The following is a 22060-nucleotide window of genomic DNA, read 5'->3' on the forward strand; positions in this document are numbered from 1 at the left end:
AAAATACATAGGAAAGAAGATAGAGCCTGGGCCAATTACCAGCCCTGGCCAACTAGGAATTTTAGGGGTTGGGTAAAGGAAACGGAGCAAGCAAAGATGATATGGGAAAGGTGGTCAAAATTTAGCCAGAGGTTAGCCAGAAATGTCTTGCTACAAACAAAGTGAAGCAAATATTTGATTAAAAGAAGGGAACAGTGGAGAGATTAAGTGGGATGACGTCATTTGAATAAAAGCTTTAGTAACAAAGAGGTCGCAGATAAGTGGTTTCTTGGAAAGGTAGGGAGCCTGATAGGAGTGGATTCAAGAGAGATTGGGAAAGGAGGCAGTAGAAGCAATGAGAAAACTCTGGTGGGCAGGTCAGCGTGATCAGGGCCTCTGTGTTTGCTAATGAACGCTTATGGAAGATGTTAGGCTCCCGCCCTGTTCTCACTCCCTCCCCCCAGAGACTCTGAGATCAGAGAGCCATCTTTCTTAGTGATTTTATTTCAAAGAGGATGGCTCCCGGGTCCTTGAGAAAGACATTTCTAGGTTGTAAAACTAGGTACAGGCTGAAGGTGTATATCTCAAAGGTGCAAAGAAAAAATGTAAAAGGTGAGTGTTTTGAAGTAAATACTCTAAGAAAGGGGGGCTTAGGGGTCCCTCTGTTTCCACAAAGAAACCCGTCTGAAGTGTAGTCAAGCTGAGGGGAACATTAAGGACTTTTTGGTCACATGGAATCTAAGCTGGATATGGAGGGATGCCAGGGAAAGAGTGGGACAATCACAGTGGAAAGTGTCAGGCTCTGTGGATTCAAGGCCATACTAAACATGGAGTATGGTGAAGGAGGGTCACTGCTAAAAAGAAGCAGGAAAAACACGAGCTGCTTGTTAGTAAGGAGAGCTCTTAAAATGTAGAGTTTTATTGGTTTGTTCTTTTTTTTTAACTAATAGGATGAAGTGATAAATAGTAGCTGGTTCTAGGCTATAAACACGAAAGTGGAAAAGCTGGGGTGAAATTAGATAAAGCTATCTGAAGATGAGGAAATTCAGGTATCATTAAAGTGTATGTTTTGTTAACATGGCTGCTTAAGTAGACATGAACCAAGAGCGAAGATGGGGGCATTCCATGAGAGATACCAAATGAACCTCATATTAAGCTCTTAAATCGTCAATGTTTCAGAAAGACTGCAAAATTTATAAATGCTTCTAACAAGGCAGTGCTATAAATGGCCATGCATGGAACAGTTTTCTTTTTGATGGTCAGCTTGAGAACGGAGGGAAAAGAAATGGTCTGGAAATGGAAGGAGGAGGAAACCATCTCCAGGGCCCGTGGAATGCAAAGGAATGGGAAGAAGGAAACACCTGCCCCTTAAAAGGGCTGCAGGCTTTTTCAAATGCAATCATGGCTGTTACATTTTCTCCTATGCTTCAGCTGAACCTAAATAGGTGAAAGGAATGTTCCAAGATGCTTTTTGAAGGTAGAGAAGATTCGGTTATGAATTCTGGAAGATACAATGAAAGTATTTGTGGGGTTTGGAAGGATGGGAGTCAGGGCAGATAAGGGAGTATACAGAGCCTTTGGGTAAATGCCTAGGGTAACAGCTGGATAAAGAGGTGGCAAAAAATGGTAGAATCAGTACTGCTAGTGCCCTAGATTGATGGAAGTAATCACTGCAATCACTGCCTCCTTCGAAGAATTACTCTCTTGGGCAGCGCAAATCTTGAGACAGATGGTGTCCTGGCAAAGGGAAAAGACTTGCCAGGAGCAGGGGAGGGGCTGTACGCCTCCCTGAAGTCTCTCAGGAAGTGATGAGATACTCAGGGATGGCATTTTACCAAGGCCTCTTGGTCATTGTCCTGATGGTGACGGCTTCCATTAAAATGAAAACTTTGAGCCTTACAATGAAATGATTCGTGATGGTTTTATGGTAGCATTGCAAGCAGATCAATGTTAGTTCTCCACTTACTATTTAACGAGAAAGTTTAACCATTGGTGGATAATTACCAGTGGTTAAAAGACTATTGGTGGATTAAAGACATGAATGCTGACATCTATGCCATCAGTTTAAAGCATCCTTTGGAATACTCTTTCTTTTCCCACTTGAAGGTGTAAGAAGAGAAAGTGATTCAATAAAAATATATCCTTTGTATTAGTTTCCTGCAATCCTATACTTCTGATTTTTAATGAACTATTAAAAGGAATGTGCTAATACACAGATGAGTGCTCTGTAGGGCAAATGGCTTTGTTTCTTCACAGACTGTTACTCACACCTGCTCCCCTTTACTCCAAACCCTGTCAGCCCCCAACCACTGTCGTTACAACCCACTATGGGACACCCTAGAAAGAAATGGATTCTATGAAATTATTCTGCTCTACACAGGCTTACCACTTAGTCAATGCTGACAGATTCCTGGAGCTAACAAGGCACTGTGTCAAAATGACATTTCTTTATAACTTGTATTAATGTTTTAAAACCTGGACTCCTGAGGTATAGGCTTCTTAATCGATTTTACAGAGACTGGGCACATTTCTCTAAAAATAATGCTGAATGTGAGCTTATATTTGTTTGAAAGCTACAGAAAGAAATGGAACTACAAAACAATCTATTGAGGCATGTATATGTGTGTTTATATATAAATATGTAAATATTTGCATTTTATATAAATATTTAAACATATATTTTTTTCCTACAATGCAATTATTTATTTTACAAGGAGATCTTCTACATCAGGAAAACATCTTAAAGGACAATATATAAGGTTTTCATTTCTTCTTTACATTGTGATTGTGAATTGTTACACAGAAAGGAAATTCAAAAACCATTATCTTAATTTATTATCTCTCTCTCTCTCCCTCTCTCTCTCTCTCTCTCTCTCTCTCTCTCTCTCTCTCTCTCTCCCTCCCTCCCTCCCTCCCTCTCTCTCTCTCCATATATATTTGTGAAAAGACTCGATCCCCACAGTATCTTGTTTCAAAACAACATGAATGGGATGAAAGTTGAACTAGATTTTTTGGTGGAAAGTATCATGTGGGAAGAGAACCTGTCCAAAGTTCTATGAGATTTCATATGAAGAAAAGATGATTTCCGAGGAATTTTGTTTAGGGGGTATTATTGTATGTGAGTCGGGGAGGAAATAAAAGAATTCATGAGATTTGAATAGAGAGCTTAGGCCATTTGAAACAGAGAAAATTGAGTGACCAAGTTCAGCTGAGCTGCAGATTATCGTTTCTTCGCTCTGTTTTTGTTTTCACAGTAGAAAAGAAAGATACAAAGCAAAGTGTAGGCAGAGAAACGTGATCCAGGCAAATCAGAGAGATGGAAGCTTCAAATGAAAGAGAGGATAACTGAGGAAGCCATGTCCTACATGGAACAGAGTTCATAATCACAGCCACTGTTTGTCATTGTTTTTACATTTTAACACTTCTGATTTCAGAATGGATGTTACTCTTGAAGTTATAGAAAGCATTATTACCAAATTATAGAGGTGACATTTTTCCCTTCCTAGTAATAAATAAATTGTGATTCATAAAAGGAATGGGTATTCTATTTGATAAACTACAGTTGGTATCAAAGGTATTGGTATGTACATATATTTTGTAGTTTCCAGACTCATCCCGTATTTTTTAAATTATTTTTTTTCTCCTCTTCCCATTTTCTCATGCTGAGACTATTACGCAGCTCTCATTTTCCATGTTCTTAAAATATCTTGTGTTTCAACCCATCATGTAAATATCAGTGAGTCCCAGGGCTCTGTTTGCTCTCCCCATACCCGCTGCTCTCACTCTGGGCTACCAGCTGGACTCCCCACTCGCATGTTTTCAAGTCCTACTAACAACTTCCCTCCCATCAATCTCCACACTTCTTGAAAAATCACAAACTCATATTCTGACCACCTCTGAACACATCGTCTTCTTGTAAGTCTAAAGGAAGTACAGCGTCTCACTTCATCCTCTCCTTTAAAAAAAATCAACAACAATAACAAAACATGACTAACTTTGTATTCTTGATCTTGGTTCATGAAGTCAAAATCAACATACTCATCCAAGTGAGAAATCTTAGTTTAGTAAAAATAATTTACTGTATGTACTTGCTCATCAGGGATACGTAATTGATGTCAAAGTCTTGCAGATTCTACTTATGAAATGTCTCTCAGTAAGCTACTCTTTTTCTTTCAAAAAATATTTTTATTTCAATAATTAAAAAATAAGATCATGTCATACTTATGCAATAATTCAGCAATAATGAAGTATCTGAGGGAAAATTGACAGACTTACTCTTCCCTCTTCATTGTCAATTGTTAATAATTTACTCTATCATTCAATAATTATCTTTTGCTTACACAAACATGTGAACATCTGCAAATGTCTCCAGTTCTTTCTATTACCATGGTCACCAATTAAACTCTAATATTTTTTCTCAAAACTACGAATCAATTCCCCCATTCTCTTCTTAAAAATGTTGACTGGCTCTCCACCTTCCATAGGATAAAACTGATACTATCAGAATGCAGAAAACTCATGGCTAAAAAAGATTTTCTTATCATCAGCTGCCTTTGTGAAGGTACTTTTGTGGATGCTTGTTTCATAAATTTTGGGTGAGAAAGCACATACTAAGAGCTGGCTTTCATATATAGCAAATTTGAATTTTCAACTTTTAGAGAAGTGGAACATAATGGAAAAGTTTTAGCACATAATGTGTTTAGATATGTGACAATAAACTAAATGTGTGTTCTCTCGTTAGCATAGATGTTACCAACGAAAATAAGCTGTGGCATGAGTTGCTAATATATATTTTTTAAAATATTTTCATCTAGATTAATTTAATATACTATGATTTCAAGTCAAGTGTCTTCCATTATTTTAGTATGTGTGACTGATAGTATTAGACTTTGCTGTCTTCACCTTTATTTGTTCAAGAGAAGCTAACAAAAGTAATTGTAGCATTTTCAGATAAAAATTTCTCATTCGGGTGAGCTGTGCACTTGCTCTTTTGAACTCATAAAAGGTGACAGGTCATCATGCTTTATTTGTCTATTTTTCACTCTACAGTTGACATTTTATATAGACGATGGCAGTCAAAATAAGATGATTGCCATCTATGTCAACTTTGACGGCCTATTCTCCAAAAAACAGAATGCATTCTTTCTGTGTGTATTGTTAAACTGTGCACATCTTAGAGCTTCCAATACATTATCAAGTTTTATTATCAACTATCAAGTTTTCAACCAACTAATTTTAAAAAGGAAGAAGAACATATTTTAGAGTTGGTTGAAGAATAAAAACTGCCATTGTTACTTGGTCAGCAATTTTTTAAGTAGCTTGCAAATATAAACATTAAAACAATCAAGAAATCCATAACTTTCTGATGGTATCCCCACTCTGCATATCCCGTCCTTGTTTCAAAGATAATCATTAGCACATCAGAATGATTCTGCAATCACATGTAAACTCTAGTTTTTCTGTAAGAAAGAGAGAAACTCAGAGTGTTCGCCTTTTTCTTCAGTTACTAAATACCACGTTTAAAACTATTATTTTAAATCCTGTTTTAAAATAATTACAAAACATATTTGATTACTTTTAATAGTCACTGAATTTTTTAAAGTGCTAGCATTTTCGTATTCTTCAAAGAAAATCACAGGCGATGTTGATTCCCACGGAATACAAGGAAACATTAACTAAAAGTACAAAATTCACAGAATGTACACTTTTTCGTTGAGCCCATGTCTTTGGAAGACCGTGGCTGGAAGAAGTAACCAAAAGAACCAATTTTCTTTCTCAGTTGAGCTCAGAGCCTACAGCAAATTTCTCCCCCCAAATCCCCATCCTGTCCTTTTCTTGGTCAAAATCATTCCCAGTGGAATCTTCACAATACTGAGCATAGAAACTTAGCCACAATGTAAAGTACAAAGAATGTTATCAATATTAAAATACGTGCACGCTTTAATTCAAATATTTAGAAGTAGAAAACTGAGTGAAATTGTGATATTGTACAGATGGGTACTTATGCTGTGGCCCCAATCCAGGATCAATGCCCCCCTGGTGTGCATGTTGCTGAAACCATGCATGTACCAGGAGCATAAAGATTGCTCACATACAGAAGGAAGCTATTTGAGGAGGGCTGGCTGGCTCCAGAGCTGCTCTGAAAATGATCTGAGAAAGGGAGTAGCTGCTGACTTAGGGGAAAGGAATCTATATCATAGACGGGATGTGGGTATGGGCTGAAGGTTCCTATTTGCTGGCTGGCATTTATATGGTTCTTAGTTCCTGCTGGAGCCAAAGGAGGAAATGCAAGGATTTTGTTATCAGATGTGGGAGAAGATGGGAAAAGGAAAAGGGTGTGCTTAAAAACTGTCAAGAGTCAATCATCAAAAATGGAGTCAAGTGTTTATTAAAATGCCTGGTAGTATGAACTCATGAAGAAGTCACTGAAAATTTCTGAGATAAGATTTTTAGATGCCTGCAATCTGTAGGAATATCTATCTACCTGTCTATCTCATTTTTCTAGCTACCTGTATTTTTTTTTAAGATTTTATTGGGGAAAGGGAACAGGACTTTATTGGGGAACAGTGTGTACTTCCAGGCTACCTGTATTTTTAAATAAATGCAGTGCTCAGTAATTACTTAGCAATGAGGTACACAGTGCTGCATCAAACATTTTGTAAAACATAAAATGTTTATTTTTAACACGAAAGCAGTGTTCAGAAAGCACTGTTCTATTTTGAACCTTTTATCACATTATTTCAGTTTGTCAGCTTAATCGAATAAATTAAAAATAAACTATCTATATGAAAAATTCTATGGACTTACACATCACACAACAAAATAGCCTAACACTCACAGCCTATGAGCATATATAAATCTTGTAGGTCTTTCTATTAAAAGAGTATCAAAAGTAGTTTCTGTGGTGGAGTTATTATATTACAGAAACATTCCTTTGTAGCTAAATTCTTTCAGAATGTGGATTCCACAACAAGGCTTCAGAAATTGACTCAACATTAAGAAGCCAAATAATGCCTTTCACTCACATGCATTTTTGCATTTGAGGGTATTAAGGTAACAGGCAAAAGGTGAGAACACTATTTGGTATATGAACATCCAGCCAGAGTACTGAAGTTTAGCCAAACCAAAGATAAATAGACAGAAATTGTTCTTTAAAAAAATTATGTGAAGATTATAATTCTAAATATGGGGAGAAAATCAAAGAGATTTCTTTTAAAGAATAAAGTAAGTTATAGCTGGCACTGAAAAAAAGGCTTATCACCTACTTAGGGAAAGAAGTTTTAGCTGCAGGTGAGTGAGTAAACAAGCCCTAAAAAGCTTTCAGAGGAACAAAACATCAAGGAGTAGAAATGGGGGGACAGTCTCCCAGGGAACAAAGAAGGTAATCATTTCTATAACTCTGCAGGGATGGCTGGTGACCATGAGTGCGAACATAGCTTCCCGGGAAACATTAGGCTTTCTCCTCAGCTTTTCATTTTACAGGTACGATGAATGTTTAGGTGACTGCTCTCGCCAGTGTTTGTCTGTTTGTTTAATAATGATGGTGGGATACTTCCTTTTCTAAACAGGAAAACTCTGGGTGTCCATATTATTTTATAGATAATTTTTAGTGGATCATAGCAGCAAATAGGCAATAACATATCAATATCTGAGTCTCATTTTGGAAAGAATAAATGTATCTACTGAGCAATATAGAGACCATTGATCTTCTGAGTTATGAAACACATCTATTTTAACCTGATACGAGAAGAATAAATTCAAGGAACAAGTAAATTACAGGTTTAAATAAACTGAAGGAGAGTAGATGACAAAAGGAATCAGTGCATGGTACCATAGAAAAATCATGGGCTTTGAAGTCACACGTATCTATGTTCCAATTTTAGTTAGAAACTTAATCACATATAACCATGTAAAATGCACATAACGTGTCTGGGTCTGCACCTAATTCTGCAGATTTCCACAATTCTCCCACTGATTAGATAATGGAAGAAGGGCAACAAATTTGAATCAAACGACAATGATCTGAGGCTAATTATTAATTACAAATAGTCACATTGGAGTACTCAACTCCAATGATTTTTATCCAAAGGAACAGGTGTTAGTCTCTATTCCTCAATTTTCTATCACCATGGCCTCTGGAAAATTGTAGATAAAACAAACAGAGATTTAATCAGAATTTTATGTATTTTGTACAAGCCAGGATAGAAAATATGGGTGTGCTACCCGAGGGAGCACCACCTATTCTGGTCTGACTTCTCACTTGTACCTTTGTGAACACAGACTTGGATTTTGTGACATGTGAAGTGAACATCTTCAGTGAAAGTCTCGATTTCAGATCATTATAATCTATGCTGTGCATACCAGTCAACTGTAGGCTTTCATATGCCCTTTAAAAGATTAAGCCCCTTGTTGCCATTGTAACAGAATGAGACATTAACTGCATCGGAAAACATTAGTGATAATATAATCCTTGCATTTCTGTTCCAGTTCCTCAACTCAGGCTTAAGGATTTGGCGGTGTGATATGTTTCTGTTGCTGCAAATATTTTTCAAATTTAAATGAAATGTATATGTTTTAATACAACAAAGGAAAGATGTCCCTCGAGAATTCTTGCTTATATTAAAAAGAAGAGGGAGAGAGGCTAATGAGGCAACCCGATACTTTTGCATAACAGGTGTTCTTCCATCATCTCAATATCAAGGTACCTACACTCATACCAAACATCTTTGATACTGGCCATTCTGTACTTGGATCCAAGTATACTGGCTTGACTTGAAGCTCTTAGATGCAGCTCTTATCAAAAGCTCTGACAGTTCATAGAACAGGAATCATTCCAGCTCAGGGTGGTTTTAGGACTACAGACTTTGGTTCCTGACATTAATGAGGCGGATGATTAGTTTGTGGAAACGTCACACTGGACTGTAGGTGACAACAGTGCATTTTGGGAGAGGTGCTGAGTTATAAGAAAAGTTTACTTGACTCATGGCCAAGACGTTTACCAAAGAACATGTTTTTATACTCAGATTTCACATCTGGTATAAATTATAAGCGCAAGCTAAAGAAAGCAGAAGTCCTTACATCCTATTTATAATTTTTTGCCATCCTTTTATTTGTCTTGTTTTCAATGCGGTATTTTCCTGGATCACCGTGTCACTGAATCTTGGCAACTATTGCATGTTATTATATACAGGTAACTATGCCTCACCCATGTAATATCGATTTCCTGTGCTCAGATGTTATCGATGAGTACAGTACTTTTCAAATTGGATGTCTTGATTTTAGGGAGAGGTACAATCTGAAGCTTTATTTACATGAATATGACACACTCTCCTGTGGTCCTTATATCTGTTTTTGCATGCGTGTTGGTAGATTTGCTTTCCCCCCCTCTGTGTCGATCACTTTATGCCTGAAGCTAAACTCCCTCCAGCAGGAGCTTATTTTAGATGAATAGGTCAAACTGAGTATGGAAGCCAGAACAATGAAATTCCTTATCATCAGTAGCACAGAAGACCACAAATCCGTCTGAAAAACAGGTGCTTAGGGATACGCCGTGAGCATCTTCCACAGCCTTAAAATAGTGTTTTTTAAATCAGGGCAAAGAGTGAAATTTAAATGAGAACCTTATGTGTTACACTGCAATGTGTGTATTTTCAAGTAAATTATTCATTGAACCTTAGTTTCAATAACTCCTGGGGAAAAAAAAAAAAAAAAGGGATCCAACTCAGTGAAACACCAAGTATTTTCTTGCTTTCATTTAACAGGAAATCAAAGGAACAATAAATATGGGGTAGGGTTTTAATCTTCTTATAAAAACAAAAACGAAATTATGAATATAATCATTGCTAGATTATTTGTCTTTGATAAATGATCTTTTCCAAGCATGTCTTATACTGTTAAAGGCTTTACTTACTATTTATTTCAGTAGATTTTAATTCACAGATCAATGGAAGCTTCTTTAGCAATATATGCAAATATGTGTATATAGGCATTTCTAAACCGATATTATGTATCTACCAATGTAAAATCTGTCAAATGTAGAAGCGTTCCCATGAAGATTTAATAGGAGTATGTGCTTATATTTTATACTTCAAGTGAGCTATACTCTGCAAATAAAATCCTAGATACACATAGATTTATATTTGTTTTTAAATGATCTTCAGTTATATGCCTGTGCCCCTTCAATATAATTCTTAAAAAAAAAAAGAAACATTCTTTTAAACACAGTGTTCTAAACTACCTTCGTTCTTTTAGGGAAGTTGTGATGAAATAACTTTATAACGTTTGATTATTTTTCGTCTTTTGCTGAGAGTAAATCTGATAACAATTTTTGTAAAATGGTTTCAGGTAAACTATCAAGTCAAAAAATCTGGACATCATGTTTAAATAAACAGACACTTTTTAGTCACATTTAAAGAATACTTATGCTATCATGCCAGTCATCTAGTAGTTTGCAAAACTTTGGAAGAAAAAACAAACCGACCAACATTGTAATAATCAAAGAACAGTAGAAGATCATACAATGAACAACTAGAAAACAGGGGTGTTAGGGAAATTCCAGAGCTGGAAATGCAACAACAGGAGGCTAATTTTAATGTAATCTCTGTGATTAGATGGCTAATCACAACCACCATGGTCCTTTGTTTTCATATTTTAATTACAGAAGATGGGACAAGGACTCTGCAGCTACTTCCATACCTAAAATTCTGATTTGAGAAGTGAAGAGAAACATTATGATTTGAAATTGTCAAGAAAGATTTCATCAAAAAGGTATGACTTCAGAAACCCTATTCGTTGTCTTTTACCTAGTTAAGTAAAGAGGAGGAAAGAAGCATTTCTCATGGGGATGGATGGGCAGAGTAGGAAATAAGTAACGAGGGAATACCGGATGGGAAGGGGACGTGGAGGAAAAAAGTGCGTACATTCCAGGTAGTAAGTGTTAAGTGTTAAGAGATGGATACAATGACAAGCTTTTACTTTTAAGATGGGAAGCCTGGACTACACTTGGTATCAAATAAAAAGCCATGGAGCTGGTCGAAGCCTGCAAATGGCACAGTGAAATCTGCGTTTCTGACCCACAATTCAGGATGAACTGGAAGAAAGAATGCCCATCAGGAGGTCACTGCATCATCCAAGAAGTAAGGGATGTAAGCTTAGAGCATTGACAGTCATAAGCAAAGAACAGGGTAGATTCTGTGATCACTTCAAAGAAAAAAAATGACAAAATTTGGAGATGCTAAAACTTATTGAAGGGCGCTATTTGGCCTCCATCTTCATAGCTCTTTGGCCTCCATCTAATTCTAGAGGTTATTACTGCCTTGAATTCTACAATAGTCGTATCTAGCCATTGCTTTTTTTAATTGTCACGTTTGAGAACCATGTGATGAAATAAGTCATCTTTGCATTTAACATCATTCTGTACCTGGCAAGCTGCAGATACGGGAGCTCACTGGAGCGAGATCTCTGTGTATCTGATATGACCCCACGTATTCTTAATTGAGGTTCCTTGCATTCCTAACCTATTCACACTTGCACCCATGAAGATTTTCCAGCACATAATATATGCTCAATAAATACTGATTGAATGATTGGGTGAATAAACGAACTTAATGTTTGAAGCCTTAGTTTCCTCATCCATTAATTGGCTGTAATAGTAACTGTATTTTAAAAGGTGAGATAATTAAACTAGAGAGTGTAATAAGTACTTTACAAATGTTAGTTCTATCTGTAGATAAAAATGCAGACTGAAATTTCCAGTATGTTACTGTGTAAATAATTGATTGGTTAAATAGTTTCAGCATATCTTTCAGAAATGCTCCCTGTGTATGTTATTTGCATTTTGGGGAACAGCTAGTGTTTAACTGCCCTATTTTATAAATAAGACACCGAGGCAAAGAAAAGTTAAAGGCTCTGCCCAATGTCAAAATAGATAGGGAATCACAACGCTGTCGTTAATCCCTGTGGTCAGAATCTCCAGTGGACTGTCCACTGATGGCTATTAAACAGCATTTTATCATACATGTGTTTGTACATTTCTGCCACACGTTTCAGTGGTGCTAGAGCATGAATTATAATAAACGCAGAGGGAAATGTCACAACTCTGATAACATCATCACTAGGGACTCAGACCTCATACTTTTAGGAATCGGGGAGCCCTCACAGAGATTTAAATCTGGGAAGCTGACTTAGTTGGATTTGTGATAGTTCAGTCTGCAATATGTGTCAATCCGTGATATAAGGTGACCAGGGCTAGGCAATAGAATGCCCAGTTCACATCTGTAGCTGAGGTCTGCGTGAAGAATAATACTGGGGGAAGGAGAGATGGAGGAAAGAAATGGGAATGAGGAGAGAGATACAATGGACTTCAACTATAAGTGTAGTGTTCTGTTTTGGTTCCCTCTGTTGTGATTGTGGAAAAATACTAAGATTTTACATTCGATTCAAGAGCATTTGATACCAAGGATGTGTTAAATTTTATTTTCTATATAGACCTAGAATGTTGATGTGATTCATAATAAAATACAGAGATGATATGGTTTTGAACTCAGGCTGTGATAACGGGCATGTAGACAAAAGGAGGATTCTTTAATTGTTAGGAGCTCAACGAACGGAGTCAGGGATGAAAAAAAGATAAGGATAATTCCTATGTTTCTCAAATGGATTTATAGGCACATGATGATTAAAAAAGTGAAACAAAGATAATAAAGGGAGATGGCGTTTAGAGAGTGAATTATTATATACAAGGAAAAGGCATGCTTTACAAATCCAGGACCTAAAGAATAAGGCCACCGAAGATGGAACAGGTAACAACACACAGGAAGGGCAACAACTCACCCTCTGACAATGGAGGGTAGACGTCAGACAGGAGTATAATTATGAGGACGGCGCTCCCTGCCATAATAATCCCCAAGGTACCAAGCAACCTCTCAAATACCTCATCACTTTTGTTTCACTCACTCATTCTTTCTTGATGATTTTTTTTTTTTTTTTTGCCTAGAAATTTTGTTTAAGTTTGGGTTTGCTTGCTGCAGCCAGGGAGAACACGTAAGGGAAGAATGGGGCATCTCAGAAAGATGGCGACAGGGTGAGTTTCTCACCTGCATATGTATTTTGGAAGATTAAATTATTGTCAAAAACATGTCATATCCTTGACTTTTAACCTAATGTAACATCTTGCAGATTTGTGATTTGCTGAAATGTGACATTTCAGTCTGCCTTCCTCTCAGTCTATTGCATAATTGTCTCCCTAATGCAATGACGTGGTTTAAGAGTAGATTATGACTAACAGAAAGTATATATTATGAAGTAATTTAATTTTTTATGAACATAAGTATTGATTAAACCTGTTCTTTCAGTCAGAGCCTATTCTGTAAAAGAAAACCCACACCAGATATTTTAACACAGGTGAAAAAGAAAAGAAAAAAAAACACACAAAAAAACAAAAATAACAAAACCAACATCCCTTTTAGCTCTACTGGGAGCTGGCCACTATACGTCCCCAGTGGACATACATTATTGACAAGACGTCGACACAAAATGACTGTGATTGAAAAAGACAATAATAAGACCACTCTGCCATCATGCCAGAGTGCCAAAATAAACAAAAACAAAACAAAAACACTGGGCAACAACAAAAAATGACCTCCATACCTCTCTCCCAGCGAACAAGAATGGTGGCTGCCTTTTCACCAGTTGCAGGTTTATACTGGCTCTGTTCTGTGCACATCCTGAAAAAAAATAATTAATTAAATTACAAAATAAGACATTAAGGTAACCAACAACATAATTAACACCATTTCTCAATAGCACATATTTCAGAGCAAAGAAATCCCAGTTCTTTGTATTCTTCTCAAAACCACCTCACATCAACCAAAATCTATTAATGAATTCATCCTATCACCATCTTTCTGAGATGCCCTGTTTTTTCCTTGTGTGTTCTCCCTGGCTGCAGCAAGTAAATCCAAACTTGCTTGCGCGCGCGCGCACATACACACACACAATAAATAAATAAATAAATAAATAAATAAATAAATAAATAAATAAATAAAAAAGCCCGACTTTGACTAAAGGAGTGTTCCTGGTCGTCATAGGTTGGTGAGGATCAACAGAGAAAATTTTAAAGGAGGATGATTGAAAGGAGAAAACGGGGGCCAATAAGACAACTCTGAAATAAGCAACAGAAAGCAGGGAACTGAAGGACAGACAGGAGTTAATTTTTACAAAGCCAAGAACCTGGTGGGACAAAGAACAGTGAGATTTAAACTCTTAGCAGGAACAGGAACCATGGAGGGAGGACCTACTTAGCAGAAGCTGGGTCCAAGGAAAGAGTCAAGTACTGCTGGAGAATTGGCATAGCAGAGGGGAGGAAGGAAGATGCATTTCAGCTTCTTACTGTGTGAGGACAGGTGAATACTCTCTGAAGGGAGATTATGTAATTTAAAATTGTTGTACTTTTTCAAAATGAGATCCGACATTTAATCATAAATGCCAAGAGAAAGGGCAATGAAAACAACACAGACAAAACAAAATAATTCCATTATTATTATTATTATTATTATTATTATTATTATTATTTTAATATTCTTTGACATATATATATATATACATATTTCTAAAAAAAATAAACTCATTTGATACTTCAGTGTATTTTATCTGTAAAAAATATAAAATAAAATTGGTGACCAAAATATGAAAGTGATCACCATTTGATATAAAAATAATTCTAATTAATATATTGAAGAGAAGAGATAAAATGGAGGGTTTTATTAGAGAATTGAAATGCATATTAAATATTAACATAAAATGTTAATTCTAAAATTGAAAAACATGTCGCTGCAATGTCAAATTCTATAGGAGAGCTTAATCAGGTATTGAATCTTGCTGAAATAGGATGAATAAACTTGATGACAGGTTAGTAAGAAAACCTCTAGGGTGGTACACAAAGCAAAATGGGTTCAAAGTACAGAAACAACTGTAAGAAATATATGGACAAAGATAGTCAACATCTAACAAAAAATGACTTAAGTTTTAGACATAAGTTATGAATAAATTTATACAGGAAAAATATATTTATAGAAAAAATGTGTACTTGTTACCTTAAATACATGGACATTTTACTATAGAAACAATCCAAAACTTGGAAACAGACAAAAAGATAACTGCATATCTTTTCAAATTTAACTTGAAGCATTTTCTAACAGGCCTGCCAAAGTATTATTTAACTTTCTAGAGAAGTATACCAACGTTTGATAAAATATTTACTAAATCCACAAACTTGAACCTGTGGATTTCTAACCAGTGGAAAATATTAGCTCCATGATTCCATTTTTATTGCCCTGGGGAATATTACCCATTTTTGGATCTACTAATAAACTGATTTCTGTATCCCTTTGCCTGAAAGACTATTAAAAACTTCACTTTTGATTTTTTTTATTTGAGCCAGTTTAACTATCCTGTCGTCTCTCATTAAAAACAAAGAAATCATTGACCCCACCGAGCACATATTTGTATAAATGTAATTTTACTGTATAGATATTATACTTTGGCAACCCCAATGTCTTCACTCCAAATTATAGCTGTTAGAAAATGATGGTTCTGCCATTAATTTTACCCGTTATAGACCAGAAGAAGGGTTATGGAACAAACGCATGCATGTGCGCGCACACATATGAATTAAGACTGAATCCTAGAACTGCCTGCCATTAAAATTGCTTGAGTTCTTTCTAAAAAGGAGGATTGACCTTTCATCTGTGTTCCAAAATCTCTGATGTTAGCGTTCAATCTCTCTTTGATATCCACCCTCGACTTCCTACTTAATGGTAATTTCTCTCCTCTCCAACAAACTGAAAGGCCTGTCCATTTATCCACAGACTAGTCTAGTTATCGTGTTTTATTAGATCTGATTCCATTTAGCCTATATCCTCAAGCCTCCACCTAAGATATTTAAATGTTAAAAATATCTAAAATGCAGCTATTTTTCTCTTTAAATAATTCTTCAAGATACTGAGTGCTATATGAAATCAGGAACATGTTTTGTGGAATGAAGATTAAAAAAAATATATATATGAAAAGACTTGAGATACAGGGGAAAAAAAATAAACCTTTCACTCCAAACTTTAGCAAGTGGAATTAATACCCTCACAGGGGAGCCCTAATTCAGTCAACATACACTGAAGTTTGTAGAAACATCTAGAGAAGAGTTTAACCATGCAAAAGAATAGGATTGGAAAGTCTTTGAGGAAAAGCACAGAGAGGAGAGAATAAATCATCTGGACAACATGAAAATGAGTTAATAAGAGAGAATATCCAACCAGAAGAGTTGATATTTGGCTGGGGACTCAGGATGAGAGGAATGGAAAACCTGTGGTAACATGACTGGTACAAGGAAATCTTTATCAAAATCGGGCTTCCACATATGAACACACACACACACACACACTCATCCATCAGAATATAAAGTGCTAATCAGGAGAGAAATGATTTATCTGAGTTAATAACAGGGAGTTGTGCCTCACAGAGGCAGTGTGACATCATACACGCCAGGGGTAAAACAGATGCTAAAAGATGTATCAATATCCAACAAAGATCCACTTAGTCTTCGTGACATATTTGGTTATAAATTATATTAGAAAGAGAAACGCAGCTGGTGACATCTGGAGGCCTGTCTGGCATGATCAGCTCTTGGTGCGGCTACGAGTGGGCCTGCCACTCACAAATGAGCTGGGCTTTGCTCTTGTGAAACGTGGCCATTTTCACAGATCACTGATATCAGACGAGGATTATCTGTGATCGTGATAAACCAGGGAAATAACAAGACCACTTCGTCAGAAGTGACTGCTGCTAATATATATATATATATATATAAGCATTAGCTTCACACCATTTCCTCCCCGTTTTCTATTATTGAGTCTTTCTATTATTAAAAGACTCAACCATACAATTGTTTGTGTGTCCTGACGACATCCAAATCAGAGAAAAACTGTACTTCTTTGGACACTCCCCAAAATCATAATAACACAAGTCCAAATCCTAAGATACCTTTTTTTAGCCTCCTTTCACTGAGCTACCCCTCAGTTCCCCATGGCGTGCAGTGTCCCTGGTTTAATAACTCAATGAATCGAACTTGACCTTCGGGTGAGTTACTGGTGGTCTTTGGCTATTGAGAGTATTCAAAGTAATTTCCTCATAGCACAGTCATTTAGCATTAAATCCAGGAGAGAACTGCCATAGAAAATTCGGCTTTTTAACACCAGTGGAAATCTTCAGTAAGAAAACTTGAGAAATGGCCAGCACCCAAGAGCCTAAGCGACAAAATGCTGCTGTGCATAGTCTCTCAAGGTCACTGAGGAATAGAAATGGATGGGAGATTCGACTGAGCAAAGACACACTTAAGCAGTTACTTGCTGATGTGGTTGAAAACATTTGAGCCCTGATGATCATGGTTGGACCATGTGAAGCTACAGAAATGTCTTGCCAAGGCACAGGTCAATCAAAGAACTAGAACTAAAACATTTCAAATAGGCTCCATTTTTCAATCTTCTCCCAAGACAAAATTTATTACTTTTTTTTGTGTGTGTGTGCATTTTACTATTTGAACTTCAAGAGTACACCAAAAATAAATAAATAAATAAATAAATAAATAAATAAATAAATAAATAAATAAATAAATAATAAAATTTAAAAATGGGGGGATGTTCCCTCATATCTGTGATAACATGATCCAATTCATTCATCCTAAACCTTTCAAAGGACATTGACAGTTTATGCTCAATACCAGAGCCTAAGAACGAGTCTTGATCTAAGATTACCAATATTCCTTTAACTGTTTGTGTTGTGTGGACGTGAAGGGTCCTTGGAGGGAGCTTTCAATTTCTCTAACACAATTTCTATCAATGCCACCTGCTTGTAAGAATTCTAAAAATAACAGTGTCAAGCCTCTGGCCTATCCTCTCTGTGGCTAAGATCTAGGCCCTCACTCTTCTTTTTGAAGAGCTACCCTATGAGGGAAAGCTGATAATCCCTGAGGAAACCATGGGCTTGACTTACATAAATCATCAGAGTTGTTACCCTCCTTGAATGAGATCAGTAGAATATTAATCAGAAAAGAAATCTACACACCCCTCCGTGGGGCCACTCACGATCACCATGTGATATGTCTGATGATTCCATGGAAGACTTCCAGTTGGAAGACAGTTGTGACTATCTGACTTAGTGTCACCCAGTATGGAAAATACTGTCCCCAAGAAAATACACAGCACCAGTCAAGGTAAGAAAAAAATAGCAGCACTCAAGGTAAACACATATGTGCATGTGCAACAGACAGTATAAATACATTTGTATGTGTGTAATTCTTATTTTTTTTCTATTAACAGAATAAAATAAAAAATTCATAACCTAAAAATTACCAATCTGGGTTGACAGGCAGGTGATGGTTAAAGAGATGATTTGTATGACAACAGCAGGAAAAGGATGAGCGGTGGAATAGAGCTACACAGTAGCAAAGTTTCTGCGTACAATTGAAATTAAATTTGCACTGATCCAAAGATTATTTTAAATTAAGATGTTCAATTTAACCTCCAGGATAACTGCTAAGGAAATAATTTAAAACAATATAGTAAACAATGACAAGGGGAATAAAATAAAACACTGTAGAATTTATGAATTCCATGCATGACTATGTCTGAGCCTGTTTTGCTCCCACCGATGAAGTTATTCTCAATACGGGATCCCGCAAATTTCTTGTGGGAACTTGCAGAGTGTAAATGGGCTAGGGCATCTCTACAATTCATCAGCTGTCTCAGGAAAGGAATGTACCCGATAAATCTTATTCCCCCAATCTACTTTACTGACAGACCCATGTAAATACCAACCACCAGCAACCTTCAAAAACAAGAGACACAAATAAGAGACGTTATCCAAACTTGGGTTAAATACTACAGTTCTTTCTCGTGACACTTCAAACCTCCACTCCTGTGGCCCTATATGCTGGATGTTGACACAACATAATCTCTAATCCCCACACTTATGGTGAGAAACAAAGTGGTGGGGATGAAGTGAGAACCTTGAGCTCTCTGTATGGGTTTACAAGCATAAGGGGGTACATTGTGTATTGGAGAATATCATTTCATAAGCAGAATTCTTGTTTTTTAGATAAATAACCACCATCGATGCATGGATCTTCTAATTGTGATTTGTTTGCTATACTTGGCTCTTTTATCAGTCACCTGCAGCTCTTTAAGCTTTATAATTTCTGTTGACACCAGGCCTGGGTTGTTTAGTGAGGACAAAATGGCATCAGAAATGGATAAATCCAGGGCTAGGGCACTAGGCCCAGGTATGGTGTTTCCTGTTTATTGGACCAGATACTAGTGACTCATTAACATACATGTGTGCTGAATGACTTATTTATTGCCTTTCTGTTCTTTATTGAGAAAACTAGAATTTGAATTTATTAACTGAACTTGATTTATTAAAAAGTGAAGCTGCTAAATGCAGAAAATATGAAATTCTACATTACCCTGGAGATTTTTTTCAATCTTTTAGAGAAACACAGAATTTTGGACATAAAAAGAAAAATGAAGAATCAATGGTCTTTTTACGGGTGGTAGTAAACATAAATAGGAAAGATAACACTGTGTCCTAAGTTTTCTGAAGTCCAGTTATGTTTTTCTTTTTTTTTTTAACTTTAGATAATAAAAGCACCACACAAACAGTTGCCAAATACTAAATCTTCTGCTGTCCCCATTATCTGAAAAATAATTCTGCATAGTAAGAATACTAATAAGATCAAATATCACAGAGATAAGAAGAATAGCATTCCTCTAAGTTTTTTCTTTCTTTTTCCCACATTAATTTCAATATAAATGTATTTAAATCCCTCCTAGGTGTCTAAGTTTGTAATAGGCATTGGGAAGCAAATTTAATTAAGACACCAGCTCTCTCATCACTCAGGTAGCTTATAGCCAAGTGATGGAAATAGGTCCATGATGTAACGTGGTAAGTCTGTCACGCAGAGCACAAATGAAGTTTTTCCATTTGGTTTCAATATGTCACTTAGAAAGACTGGTGTATTAATTTTCATGTTGGTATCTTTTCCTTGATCACCCTCCCCAAAACCATATCCACTGCAACCGATTCATAAATATGAGGCTGGCTAGAACATCATTTTACCTTGATAGCCGCCTTCTCCTTTACACTTTCTTTATATATGTCCATTACTGCTATTCTTCCTTTATTCTACACCCTGCTTTTTCTCCTTCCATTTTACAATTCTAATTTACAAAAATGTCTTAGTTGAATATTTATTTCTTGCTCATGCTGAATGATGGTTGCCCTTGCAATGTCCTGATTATTAATTTGGATGGTTTTATTCTCCTGCATGCTATGAGGAATATAAAAGGTGTTAAAGTATTAAAATCACAATCACTAGACAGAGGTATGCCTGTAACAAGTAGTAATGAAGGCAAGATTACTGAGTGGAGAATGCATTTGGCTTCTTCAGCTACAAGTTCCATAATATAGACTGGACACTGTTGATTTGAGCATTTCAGTGGCTTCTGTGCTTTTCAATATTCAAAATGCCCAGCTCAAAAGAGAAATAGCCAGAAAAGTTCTTTAGAAACTTATCTCAGCTTACGTTCTACTCTCAATGATCTGGAAATCAGTAAGGGAGATGGATGAAATGTTCGTTCAGTCCATTCCTTTCTCGAAGGAAGAAGAAAATCTAATAAGGGGTTTTTAAATAAGCTCTATTAAACTTTCAGGACTAAAAATCTTTTGAAAAATGTTCTACAGTGCATTGTCAGAATTTTTGAAAGAAAGACAGAGTTATGTTTAACAAGCTACTGAAGCCCACTGAGGAATATAGAGCAAATGAAACAAAGTTTTAATTAAGAATACAAAAGCATTACTTTCCTTGCTGGCAGTTACTGAGATCTAAACAAATATTGATACTAAATGTTATTTGGTAAATATTTTCTTATATTTACGGAAATAATGTAGTATATAGAATATCAAATGTTTCTTCTATCACAGGAAAAATATGCTTTGTGGTCTTACGATAAAAACTTGTAAAAGCTATGTGTTTGTTTTTTTGTTTTAACTACAGCTCATTGAGATGTGAGGTCTCTGTGTTTTTCTGTAAAGAAAAATGGAAACAGCTTTCATAGAAACACAATTTTATAAATATTCTGTATGTATTTATATACTTTTTACTGGTAGATAGATATCCATGGAAAAAACGATTACAAAAATGACTGTTTCCCTGTTCATGAGAAAAACACGAGCTTGTTTTTAAGCTCATGATAAAACTTGATTATTAAAAATGTCTGTCAGTGTGTTGTGGCCTATTATCTGTATCATGCTTTTTTAGAGAAATACAATTCTGGAAAAGCTACATTAAGAAAACGAAAACTAAATGTAATTTTTGAAAGCAATTTTCTAGTAATATAAGTGCTCAGTGCTGGGGGAAAATGTCTAGGATGTGCATCTTGAAAAATAACTTTGAAGTATACCAACCCTCATGCTTCTTTCTAAAATCATCAGGTATACTTGGAATTTAAATATTGTCTCAATGTCTTTAATACATTTAATGTATAGTTAATATAAGTTAATTTTCTCAATGCAAATACGTTTATCCAACTTCTTCATGAAGACTTTCCATTTCAGAAATTATTTAGTTCTTTATTTTTGCTCTATGTGTACTCCCCATATGCAGCTCTCAACTTTATTTTTAATCTCTAGTCTTTTTTATTAGCTTAACAGAAGTAAAAATCTGGAAACCCTACACATTCTTTTGCAATTATTCTCTTTCATCAATTTTTGGCATAAGTGACTAAAATATCTGACAATCATTCAGAGCAATTCTCAAGAAATACTCAAGTGAATTTTATACTTATAACAAAACCAGCAACAGTAAGTCAAAATTTATACTGGGCCAAATGCTTTTAATTACCTTCCAGATGTATTTATGTGTAGACACAGATGGCAGGTAAAGCAGCTTGGTTATATAAAAGGAGGTGCATGGGTAATTGCAATAGTTTGAACAACAAAAGTTGTTCTATACAAAAAATGATAGGAGAAAAGA

The sequence above is a fragment of the Rhinolophus hipposideros genome (assembly GCF_964194185.1).
Source record: "Rhinolophus hipposideros genome assembly, chromosome: 26".
NCBI lineage: Eukaryota > Metazoa > Chordata > Mammalia > Chiroptera > Rhinolophidae > Rhinolophus > Rhinolophus hipposideros.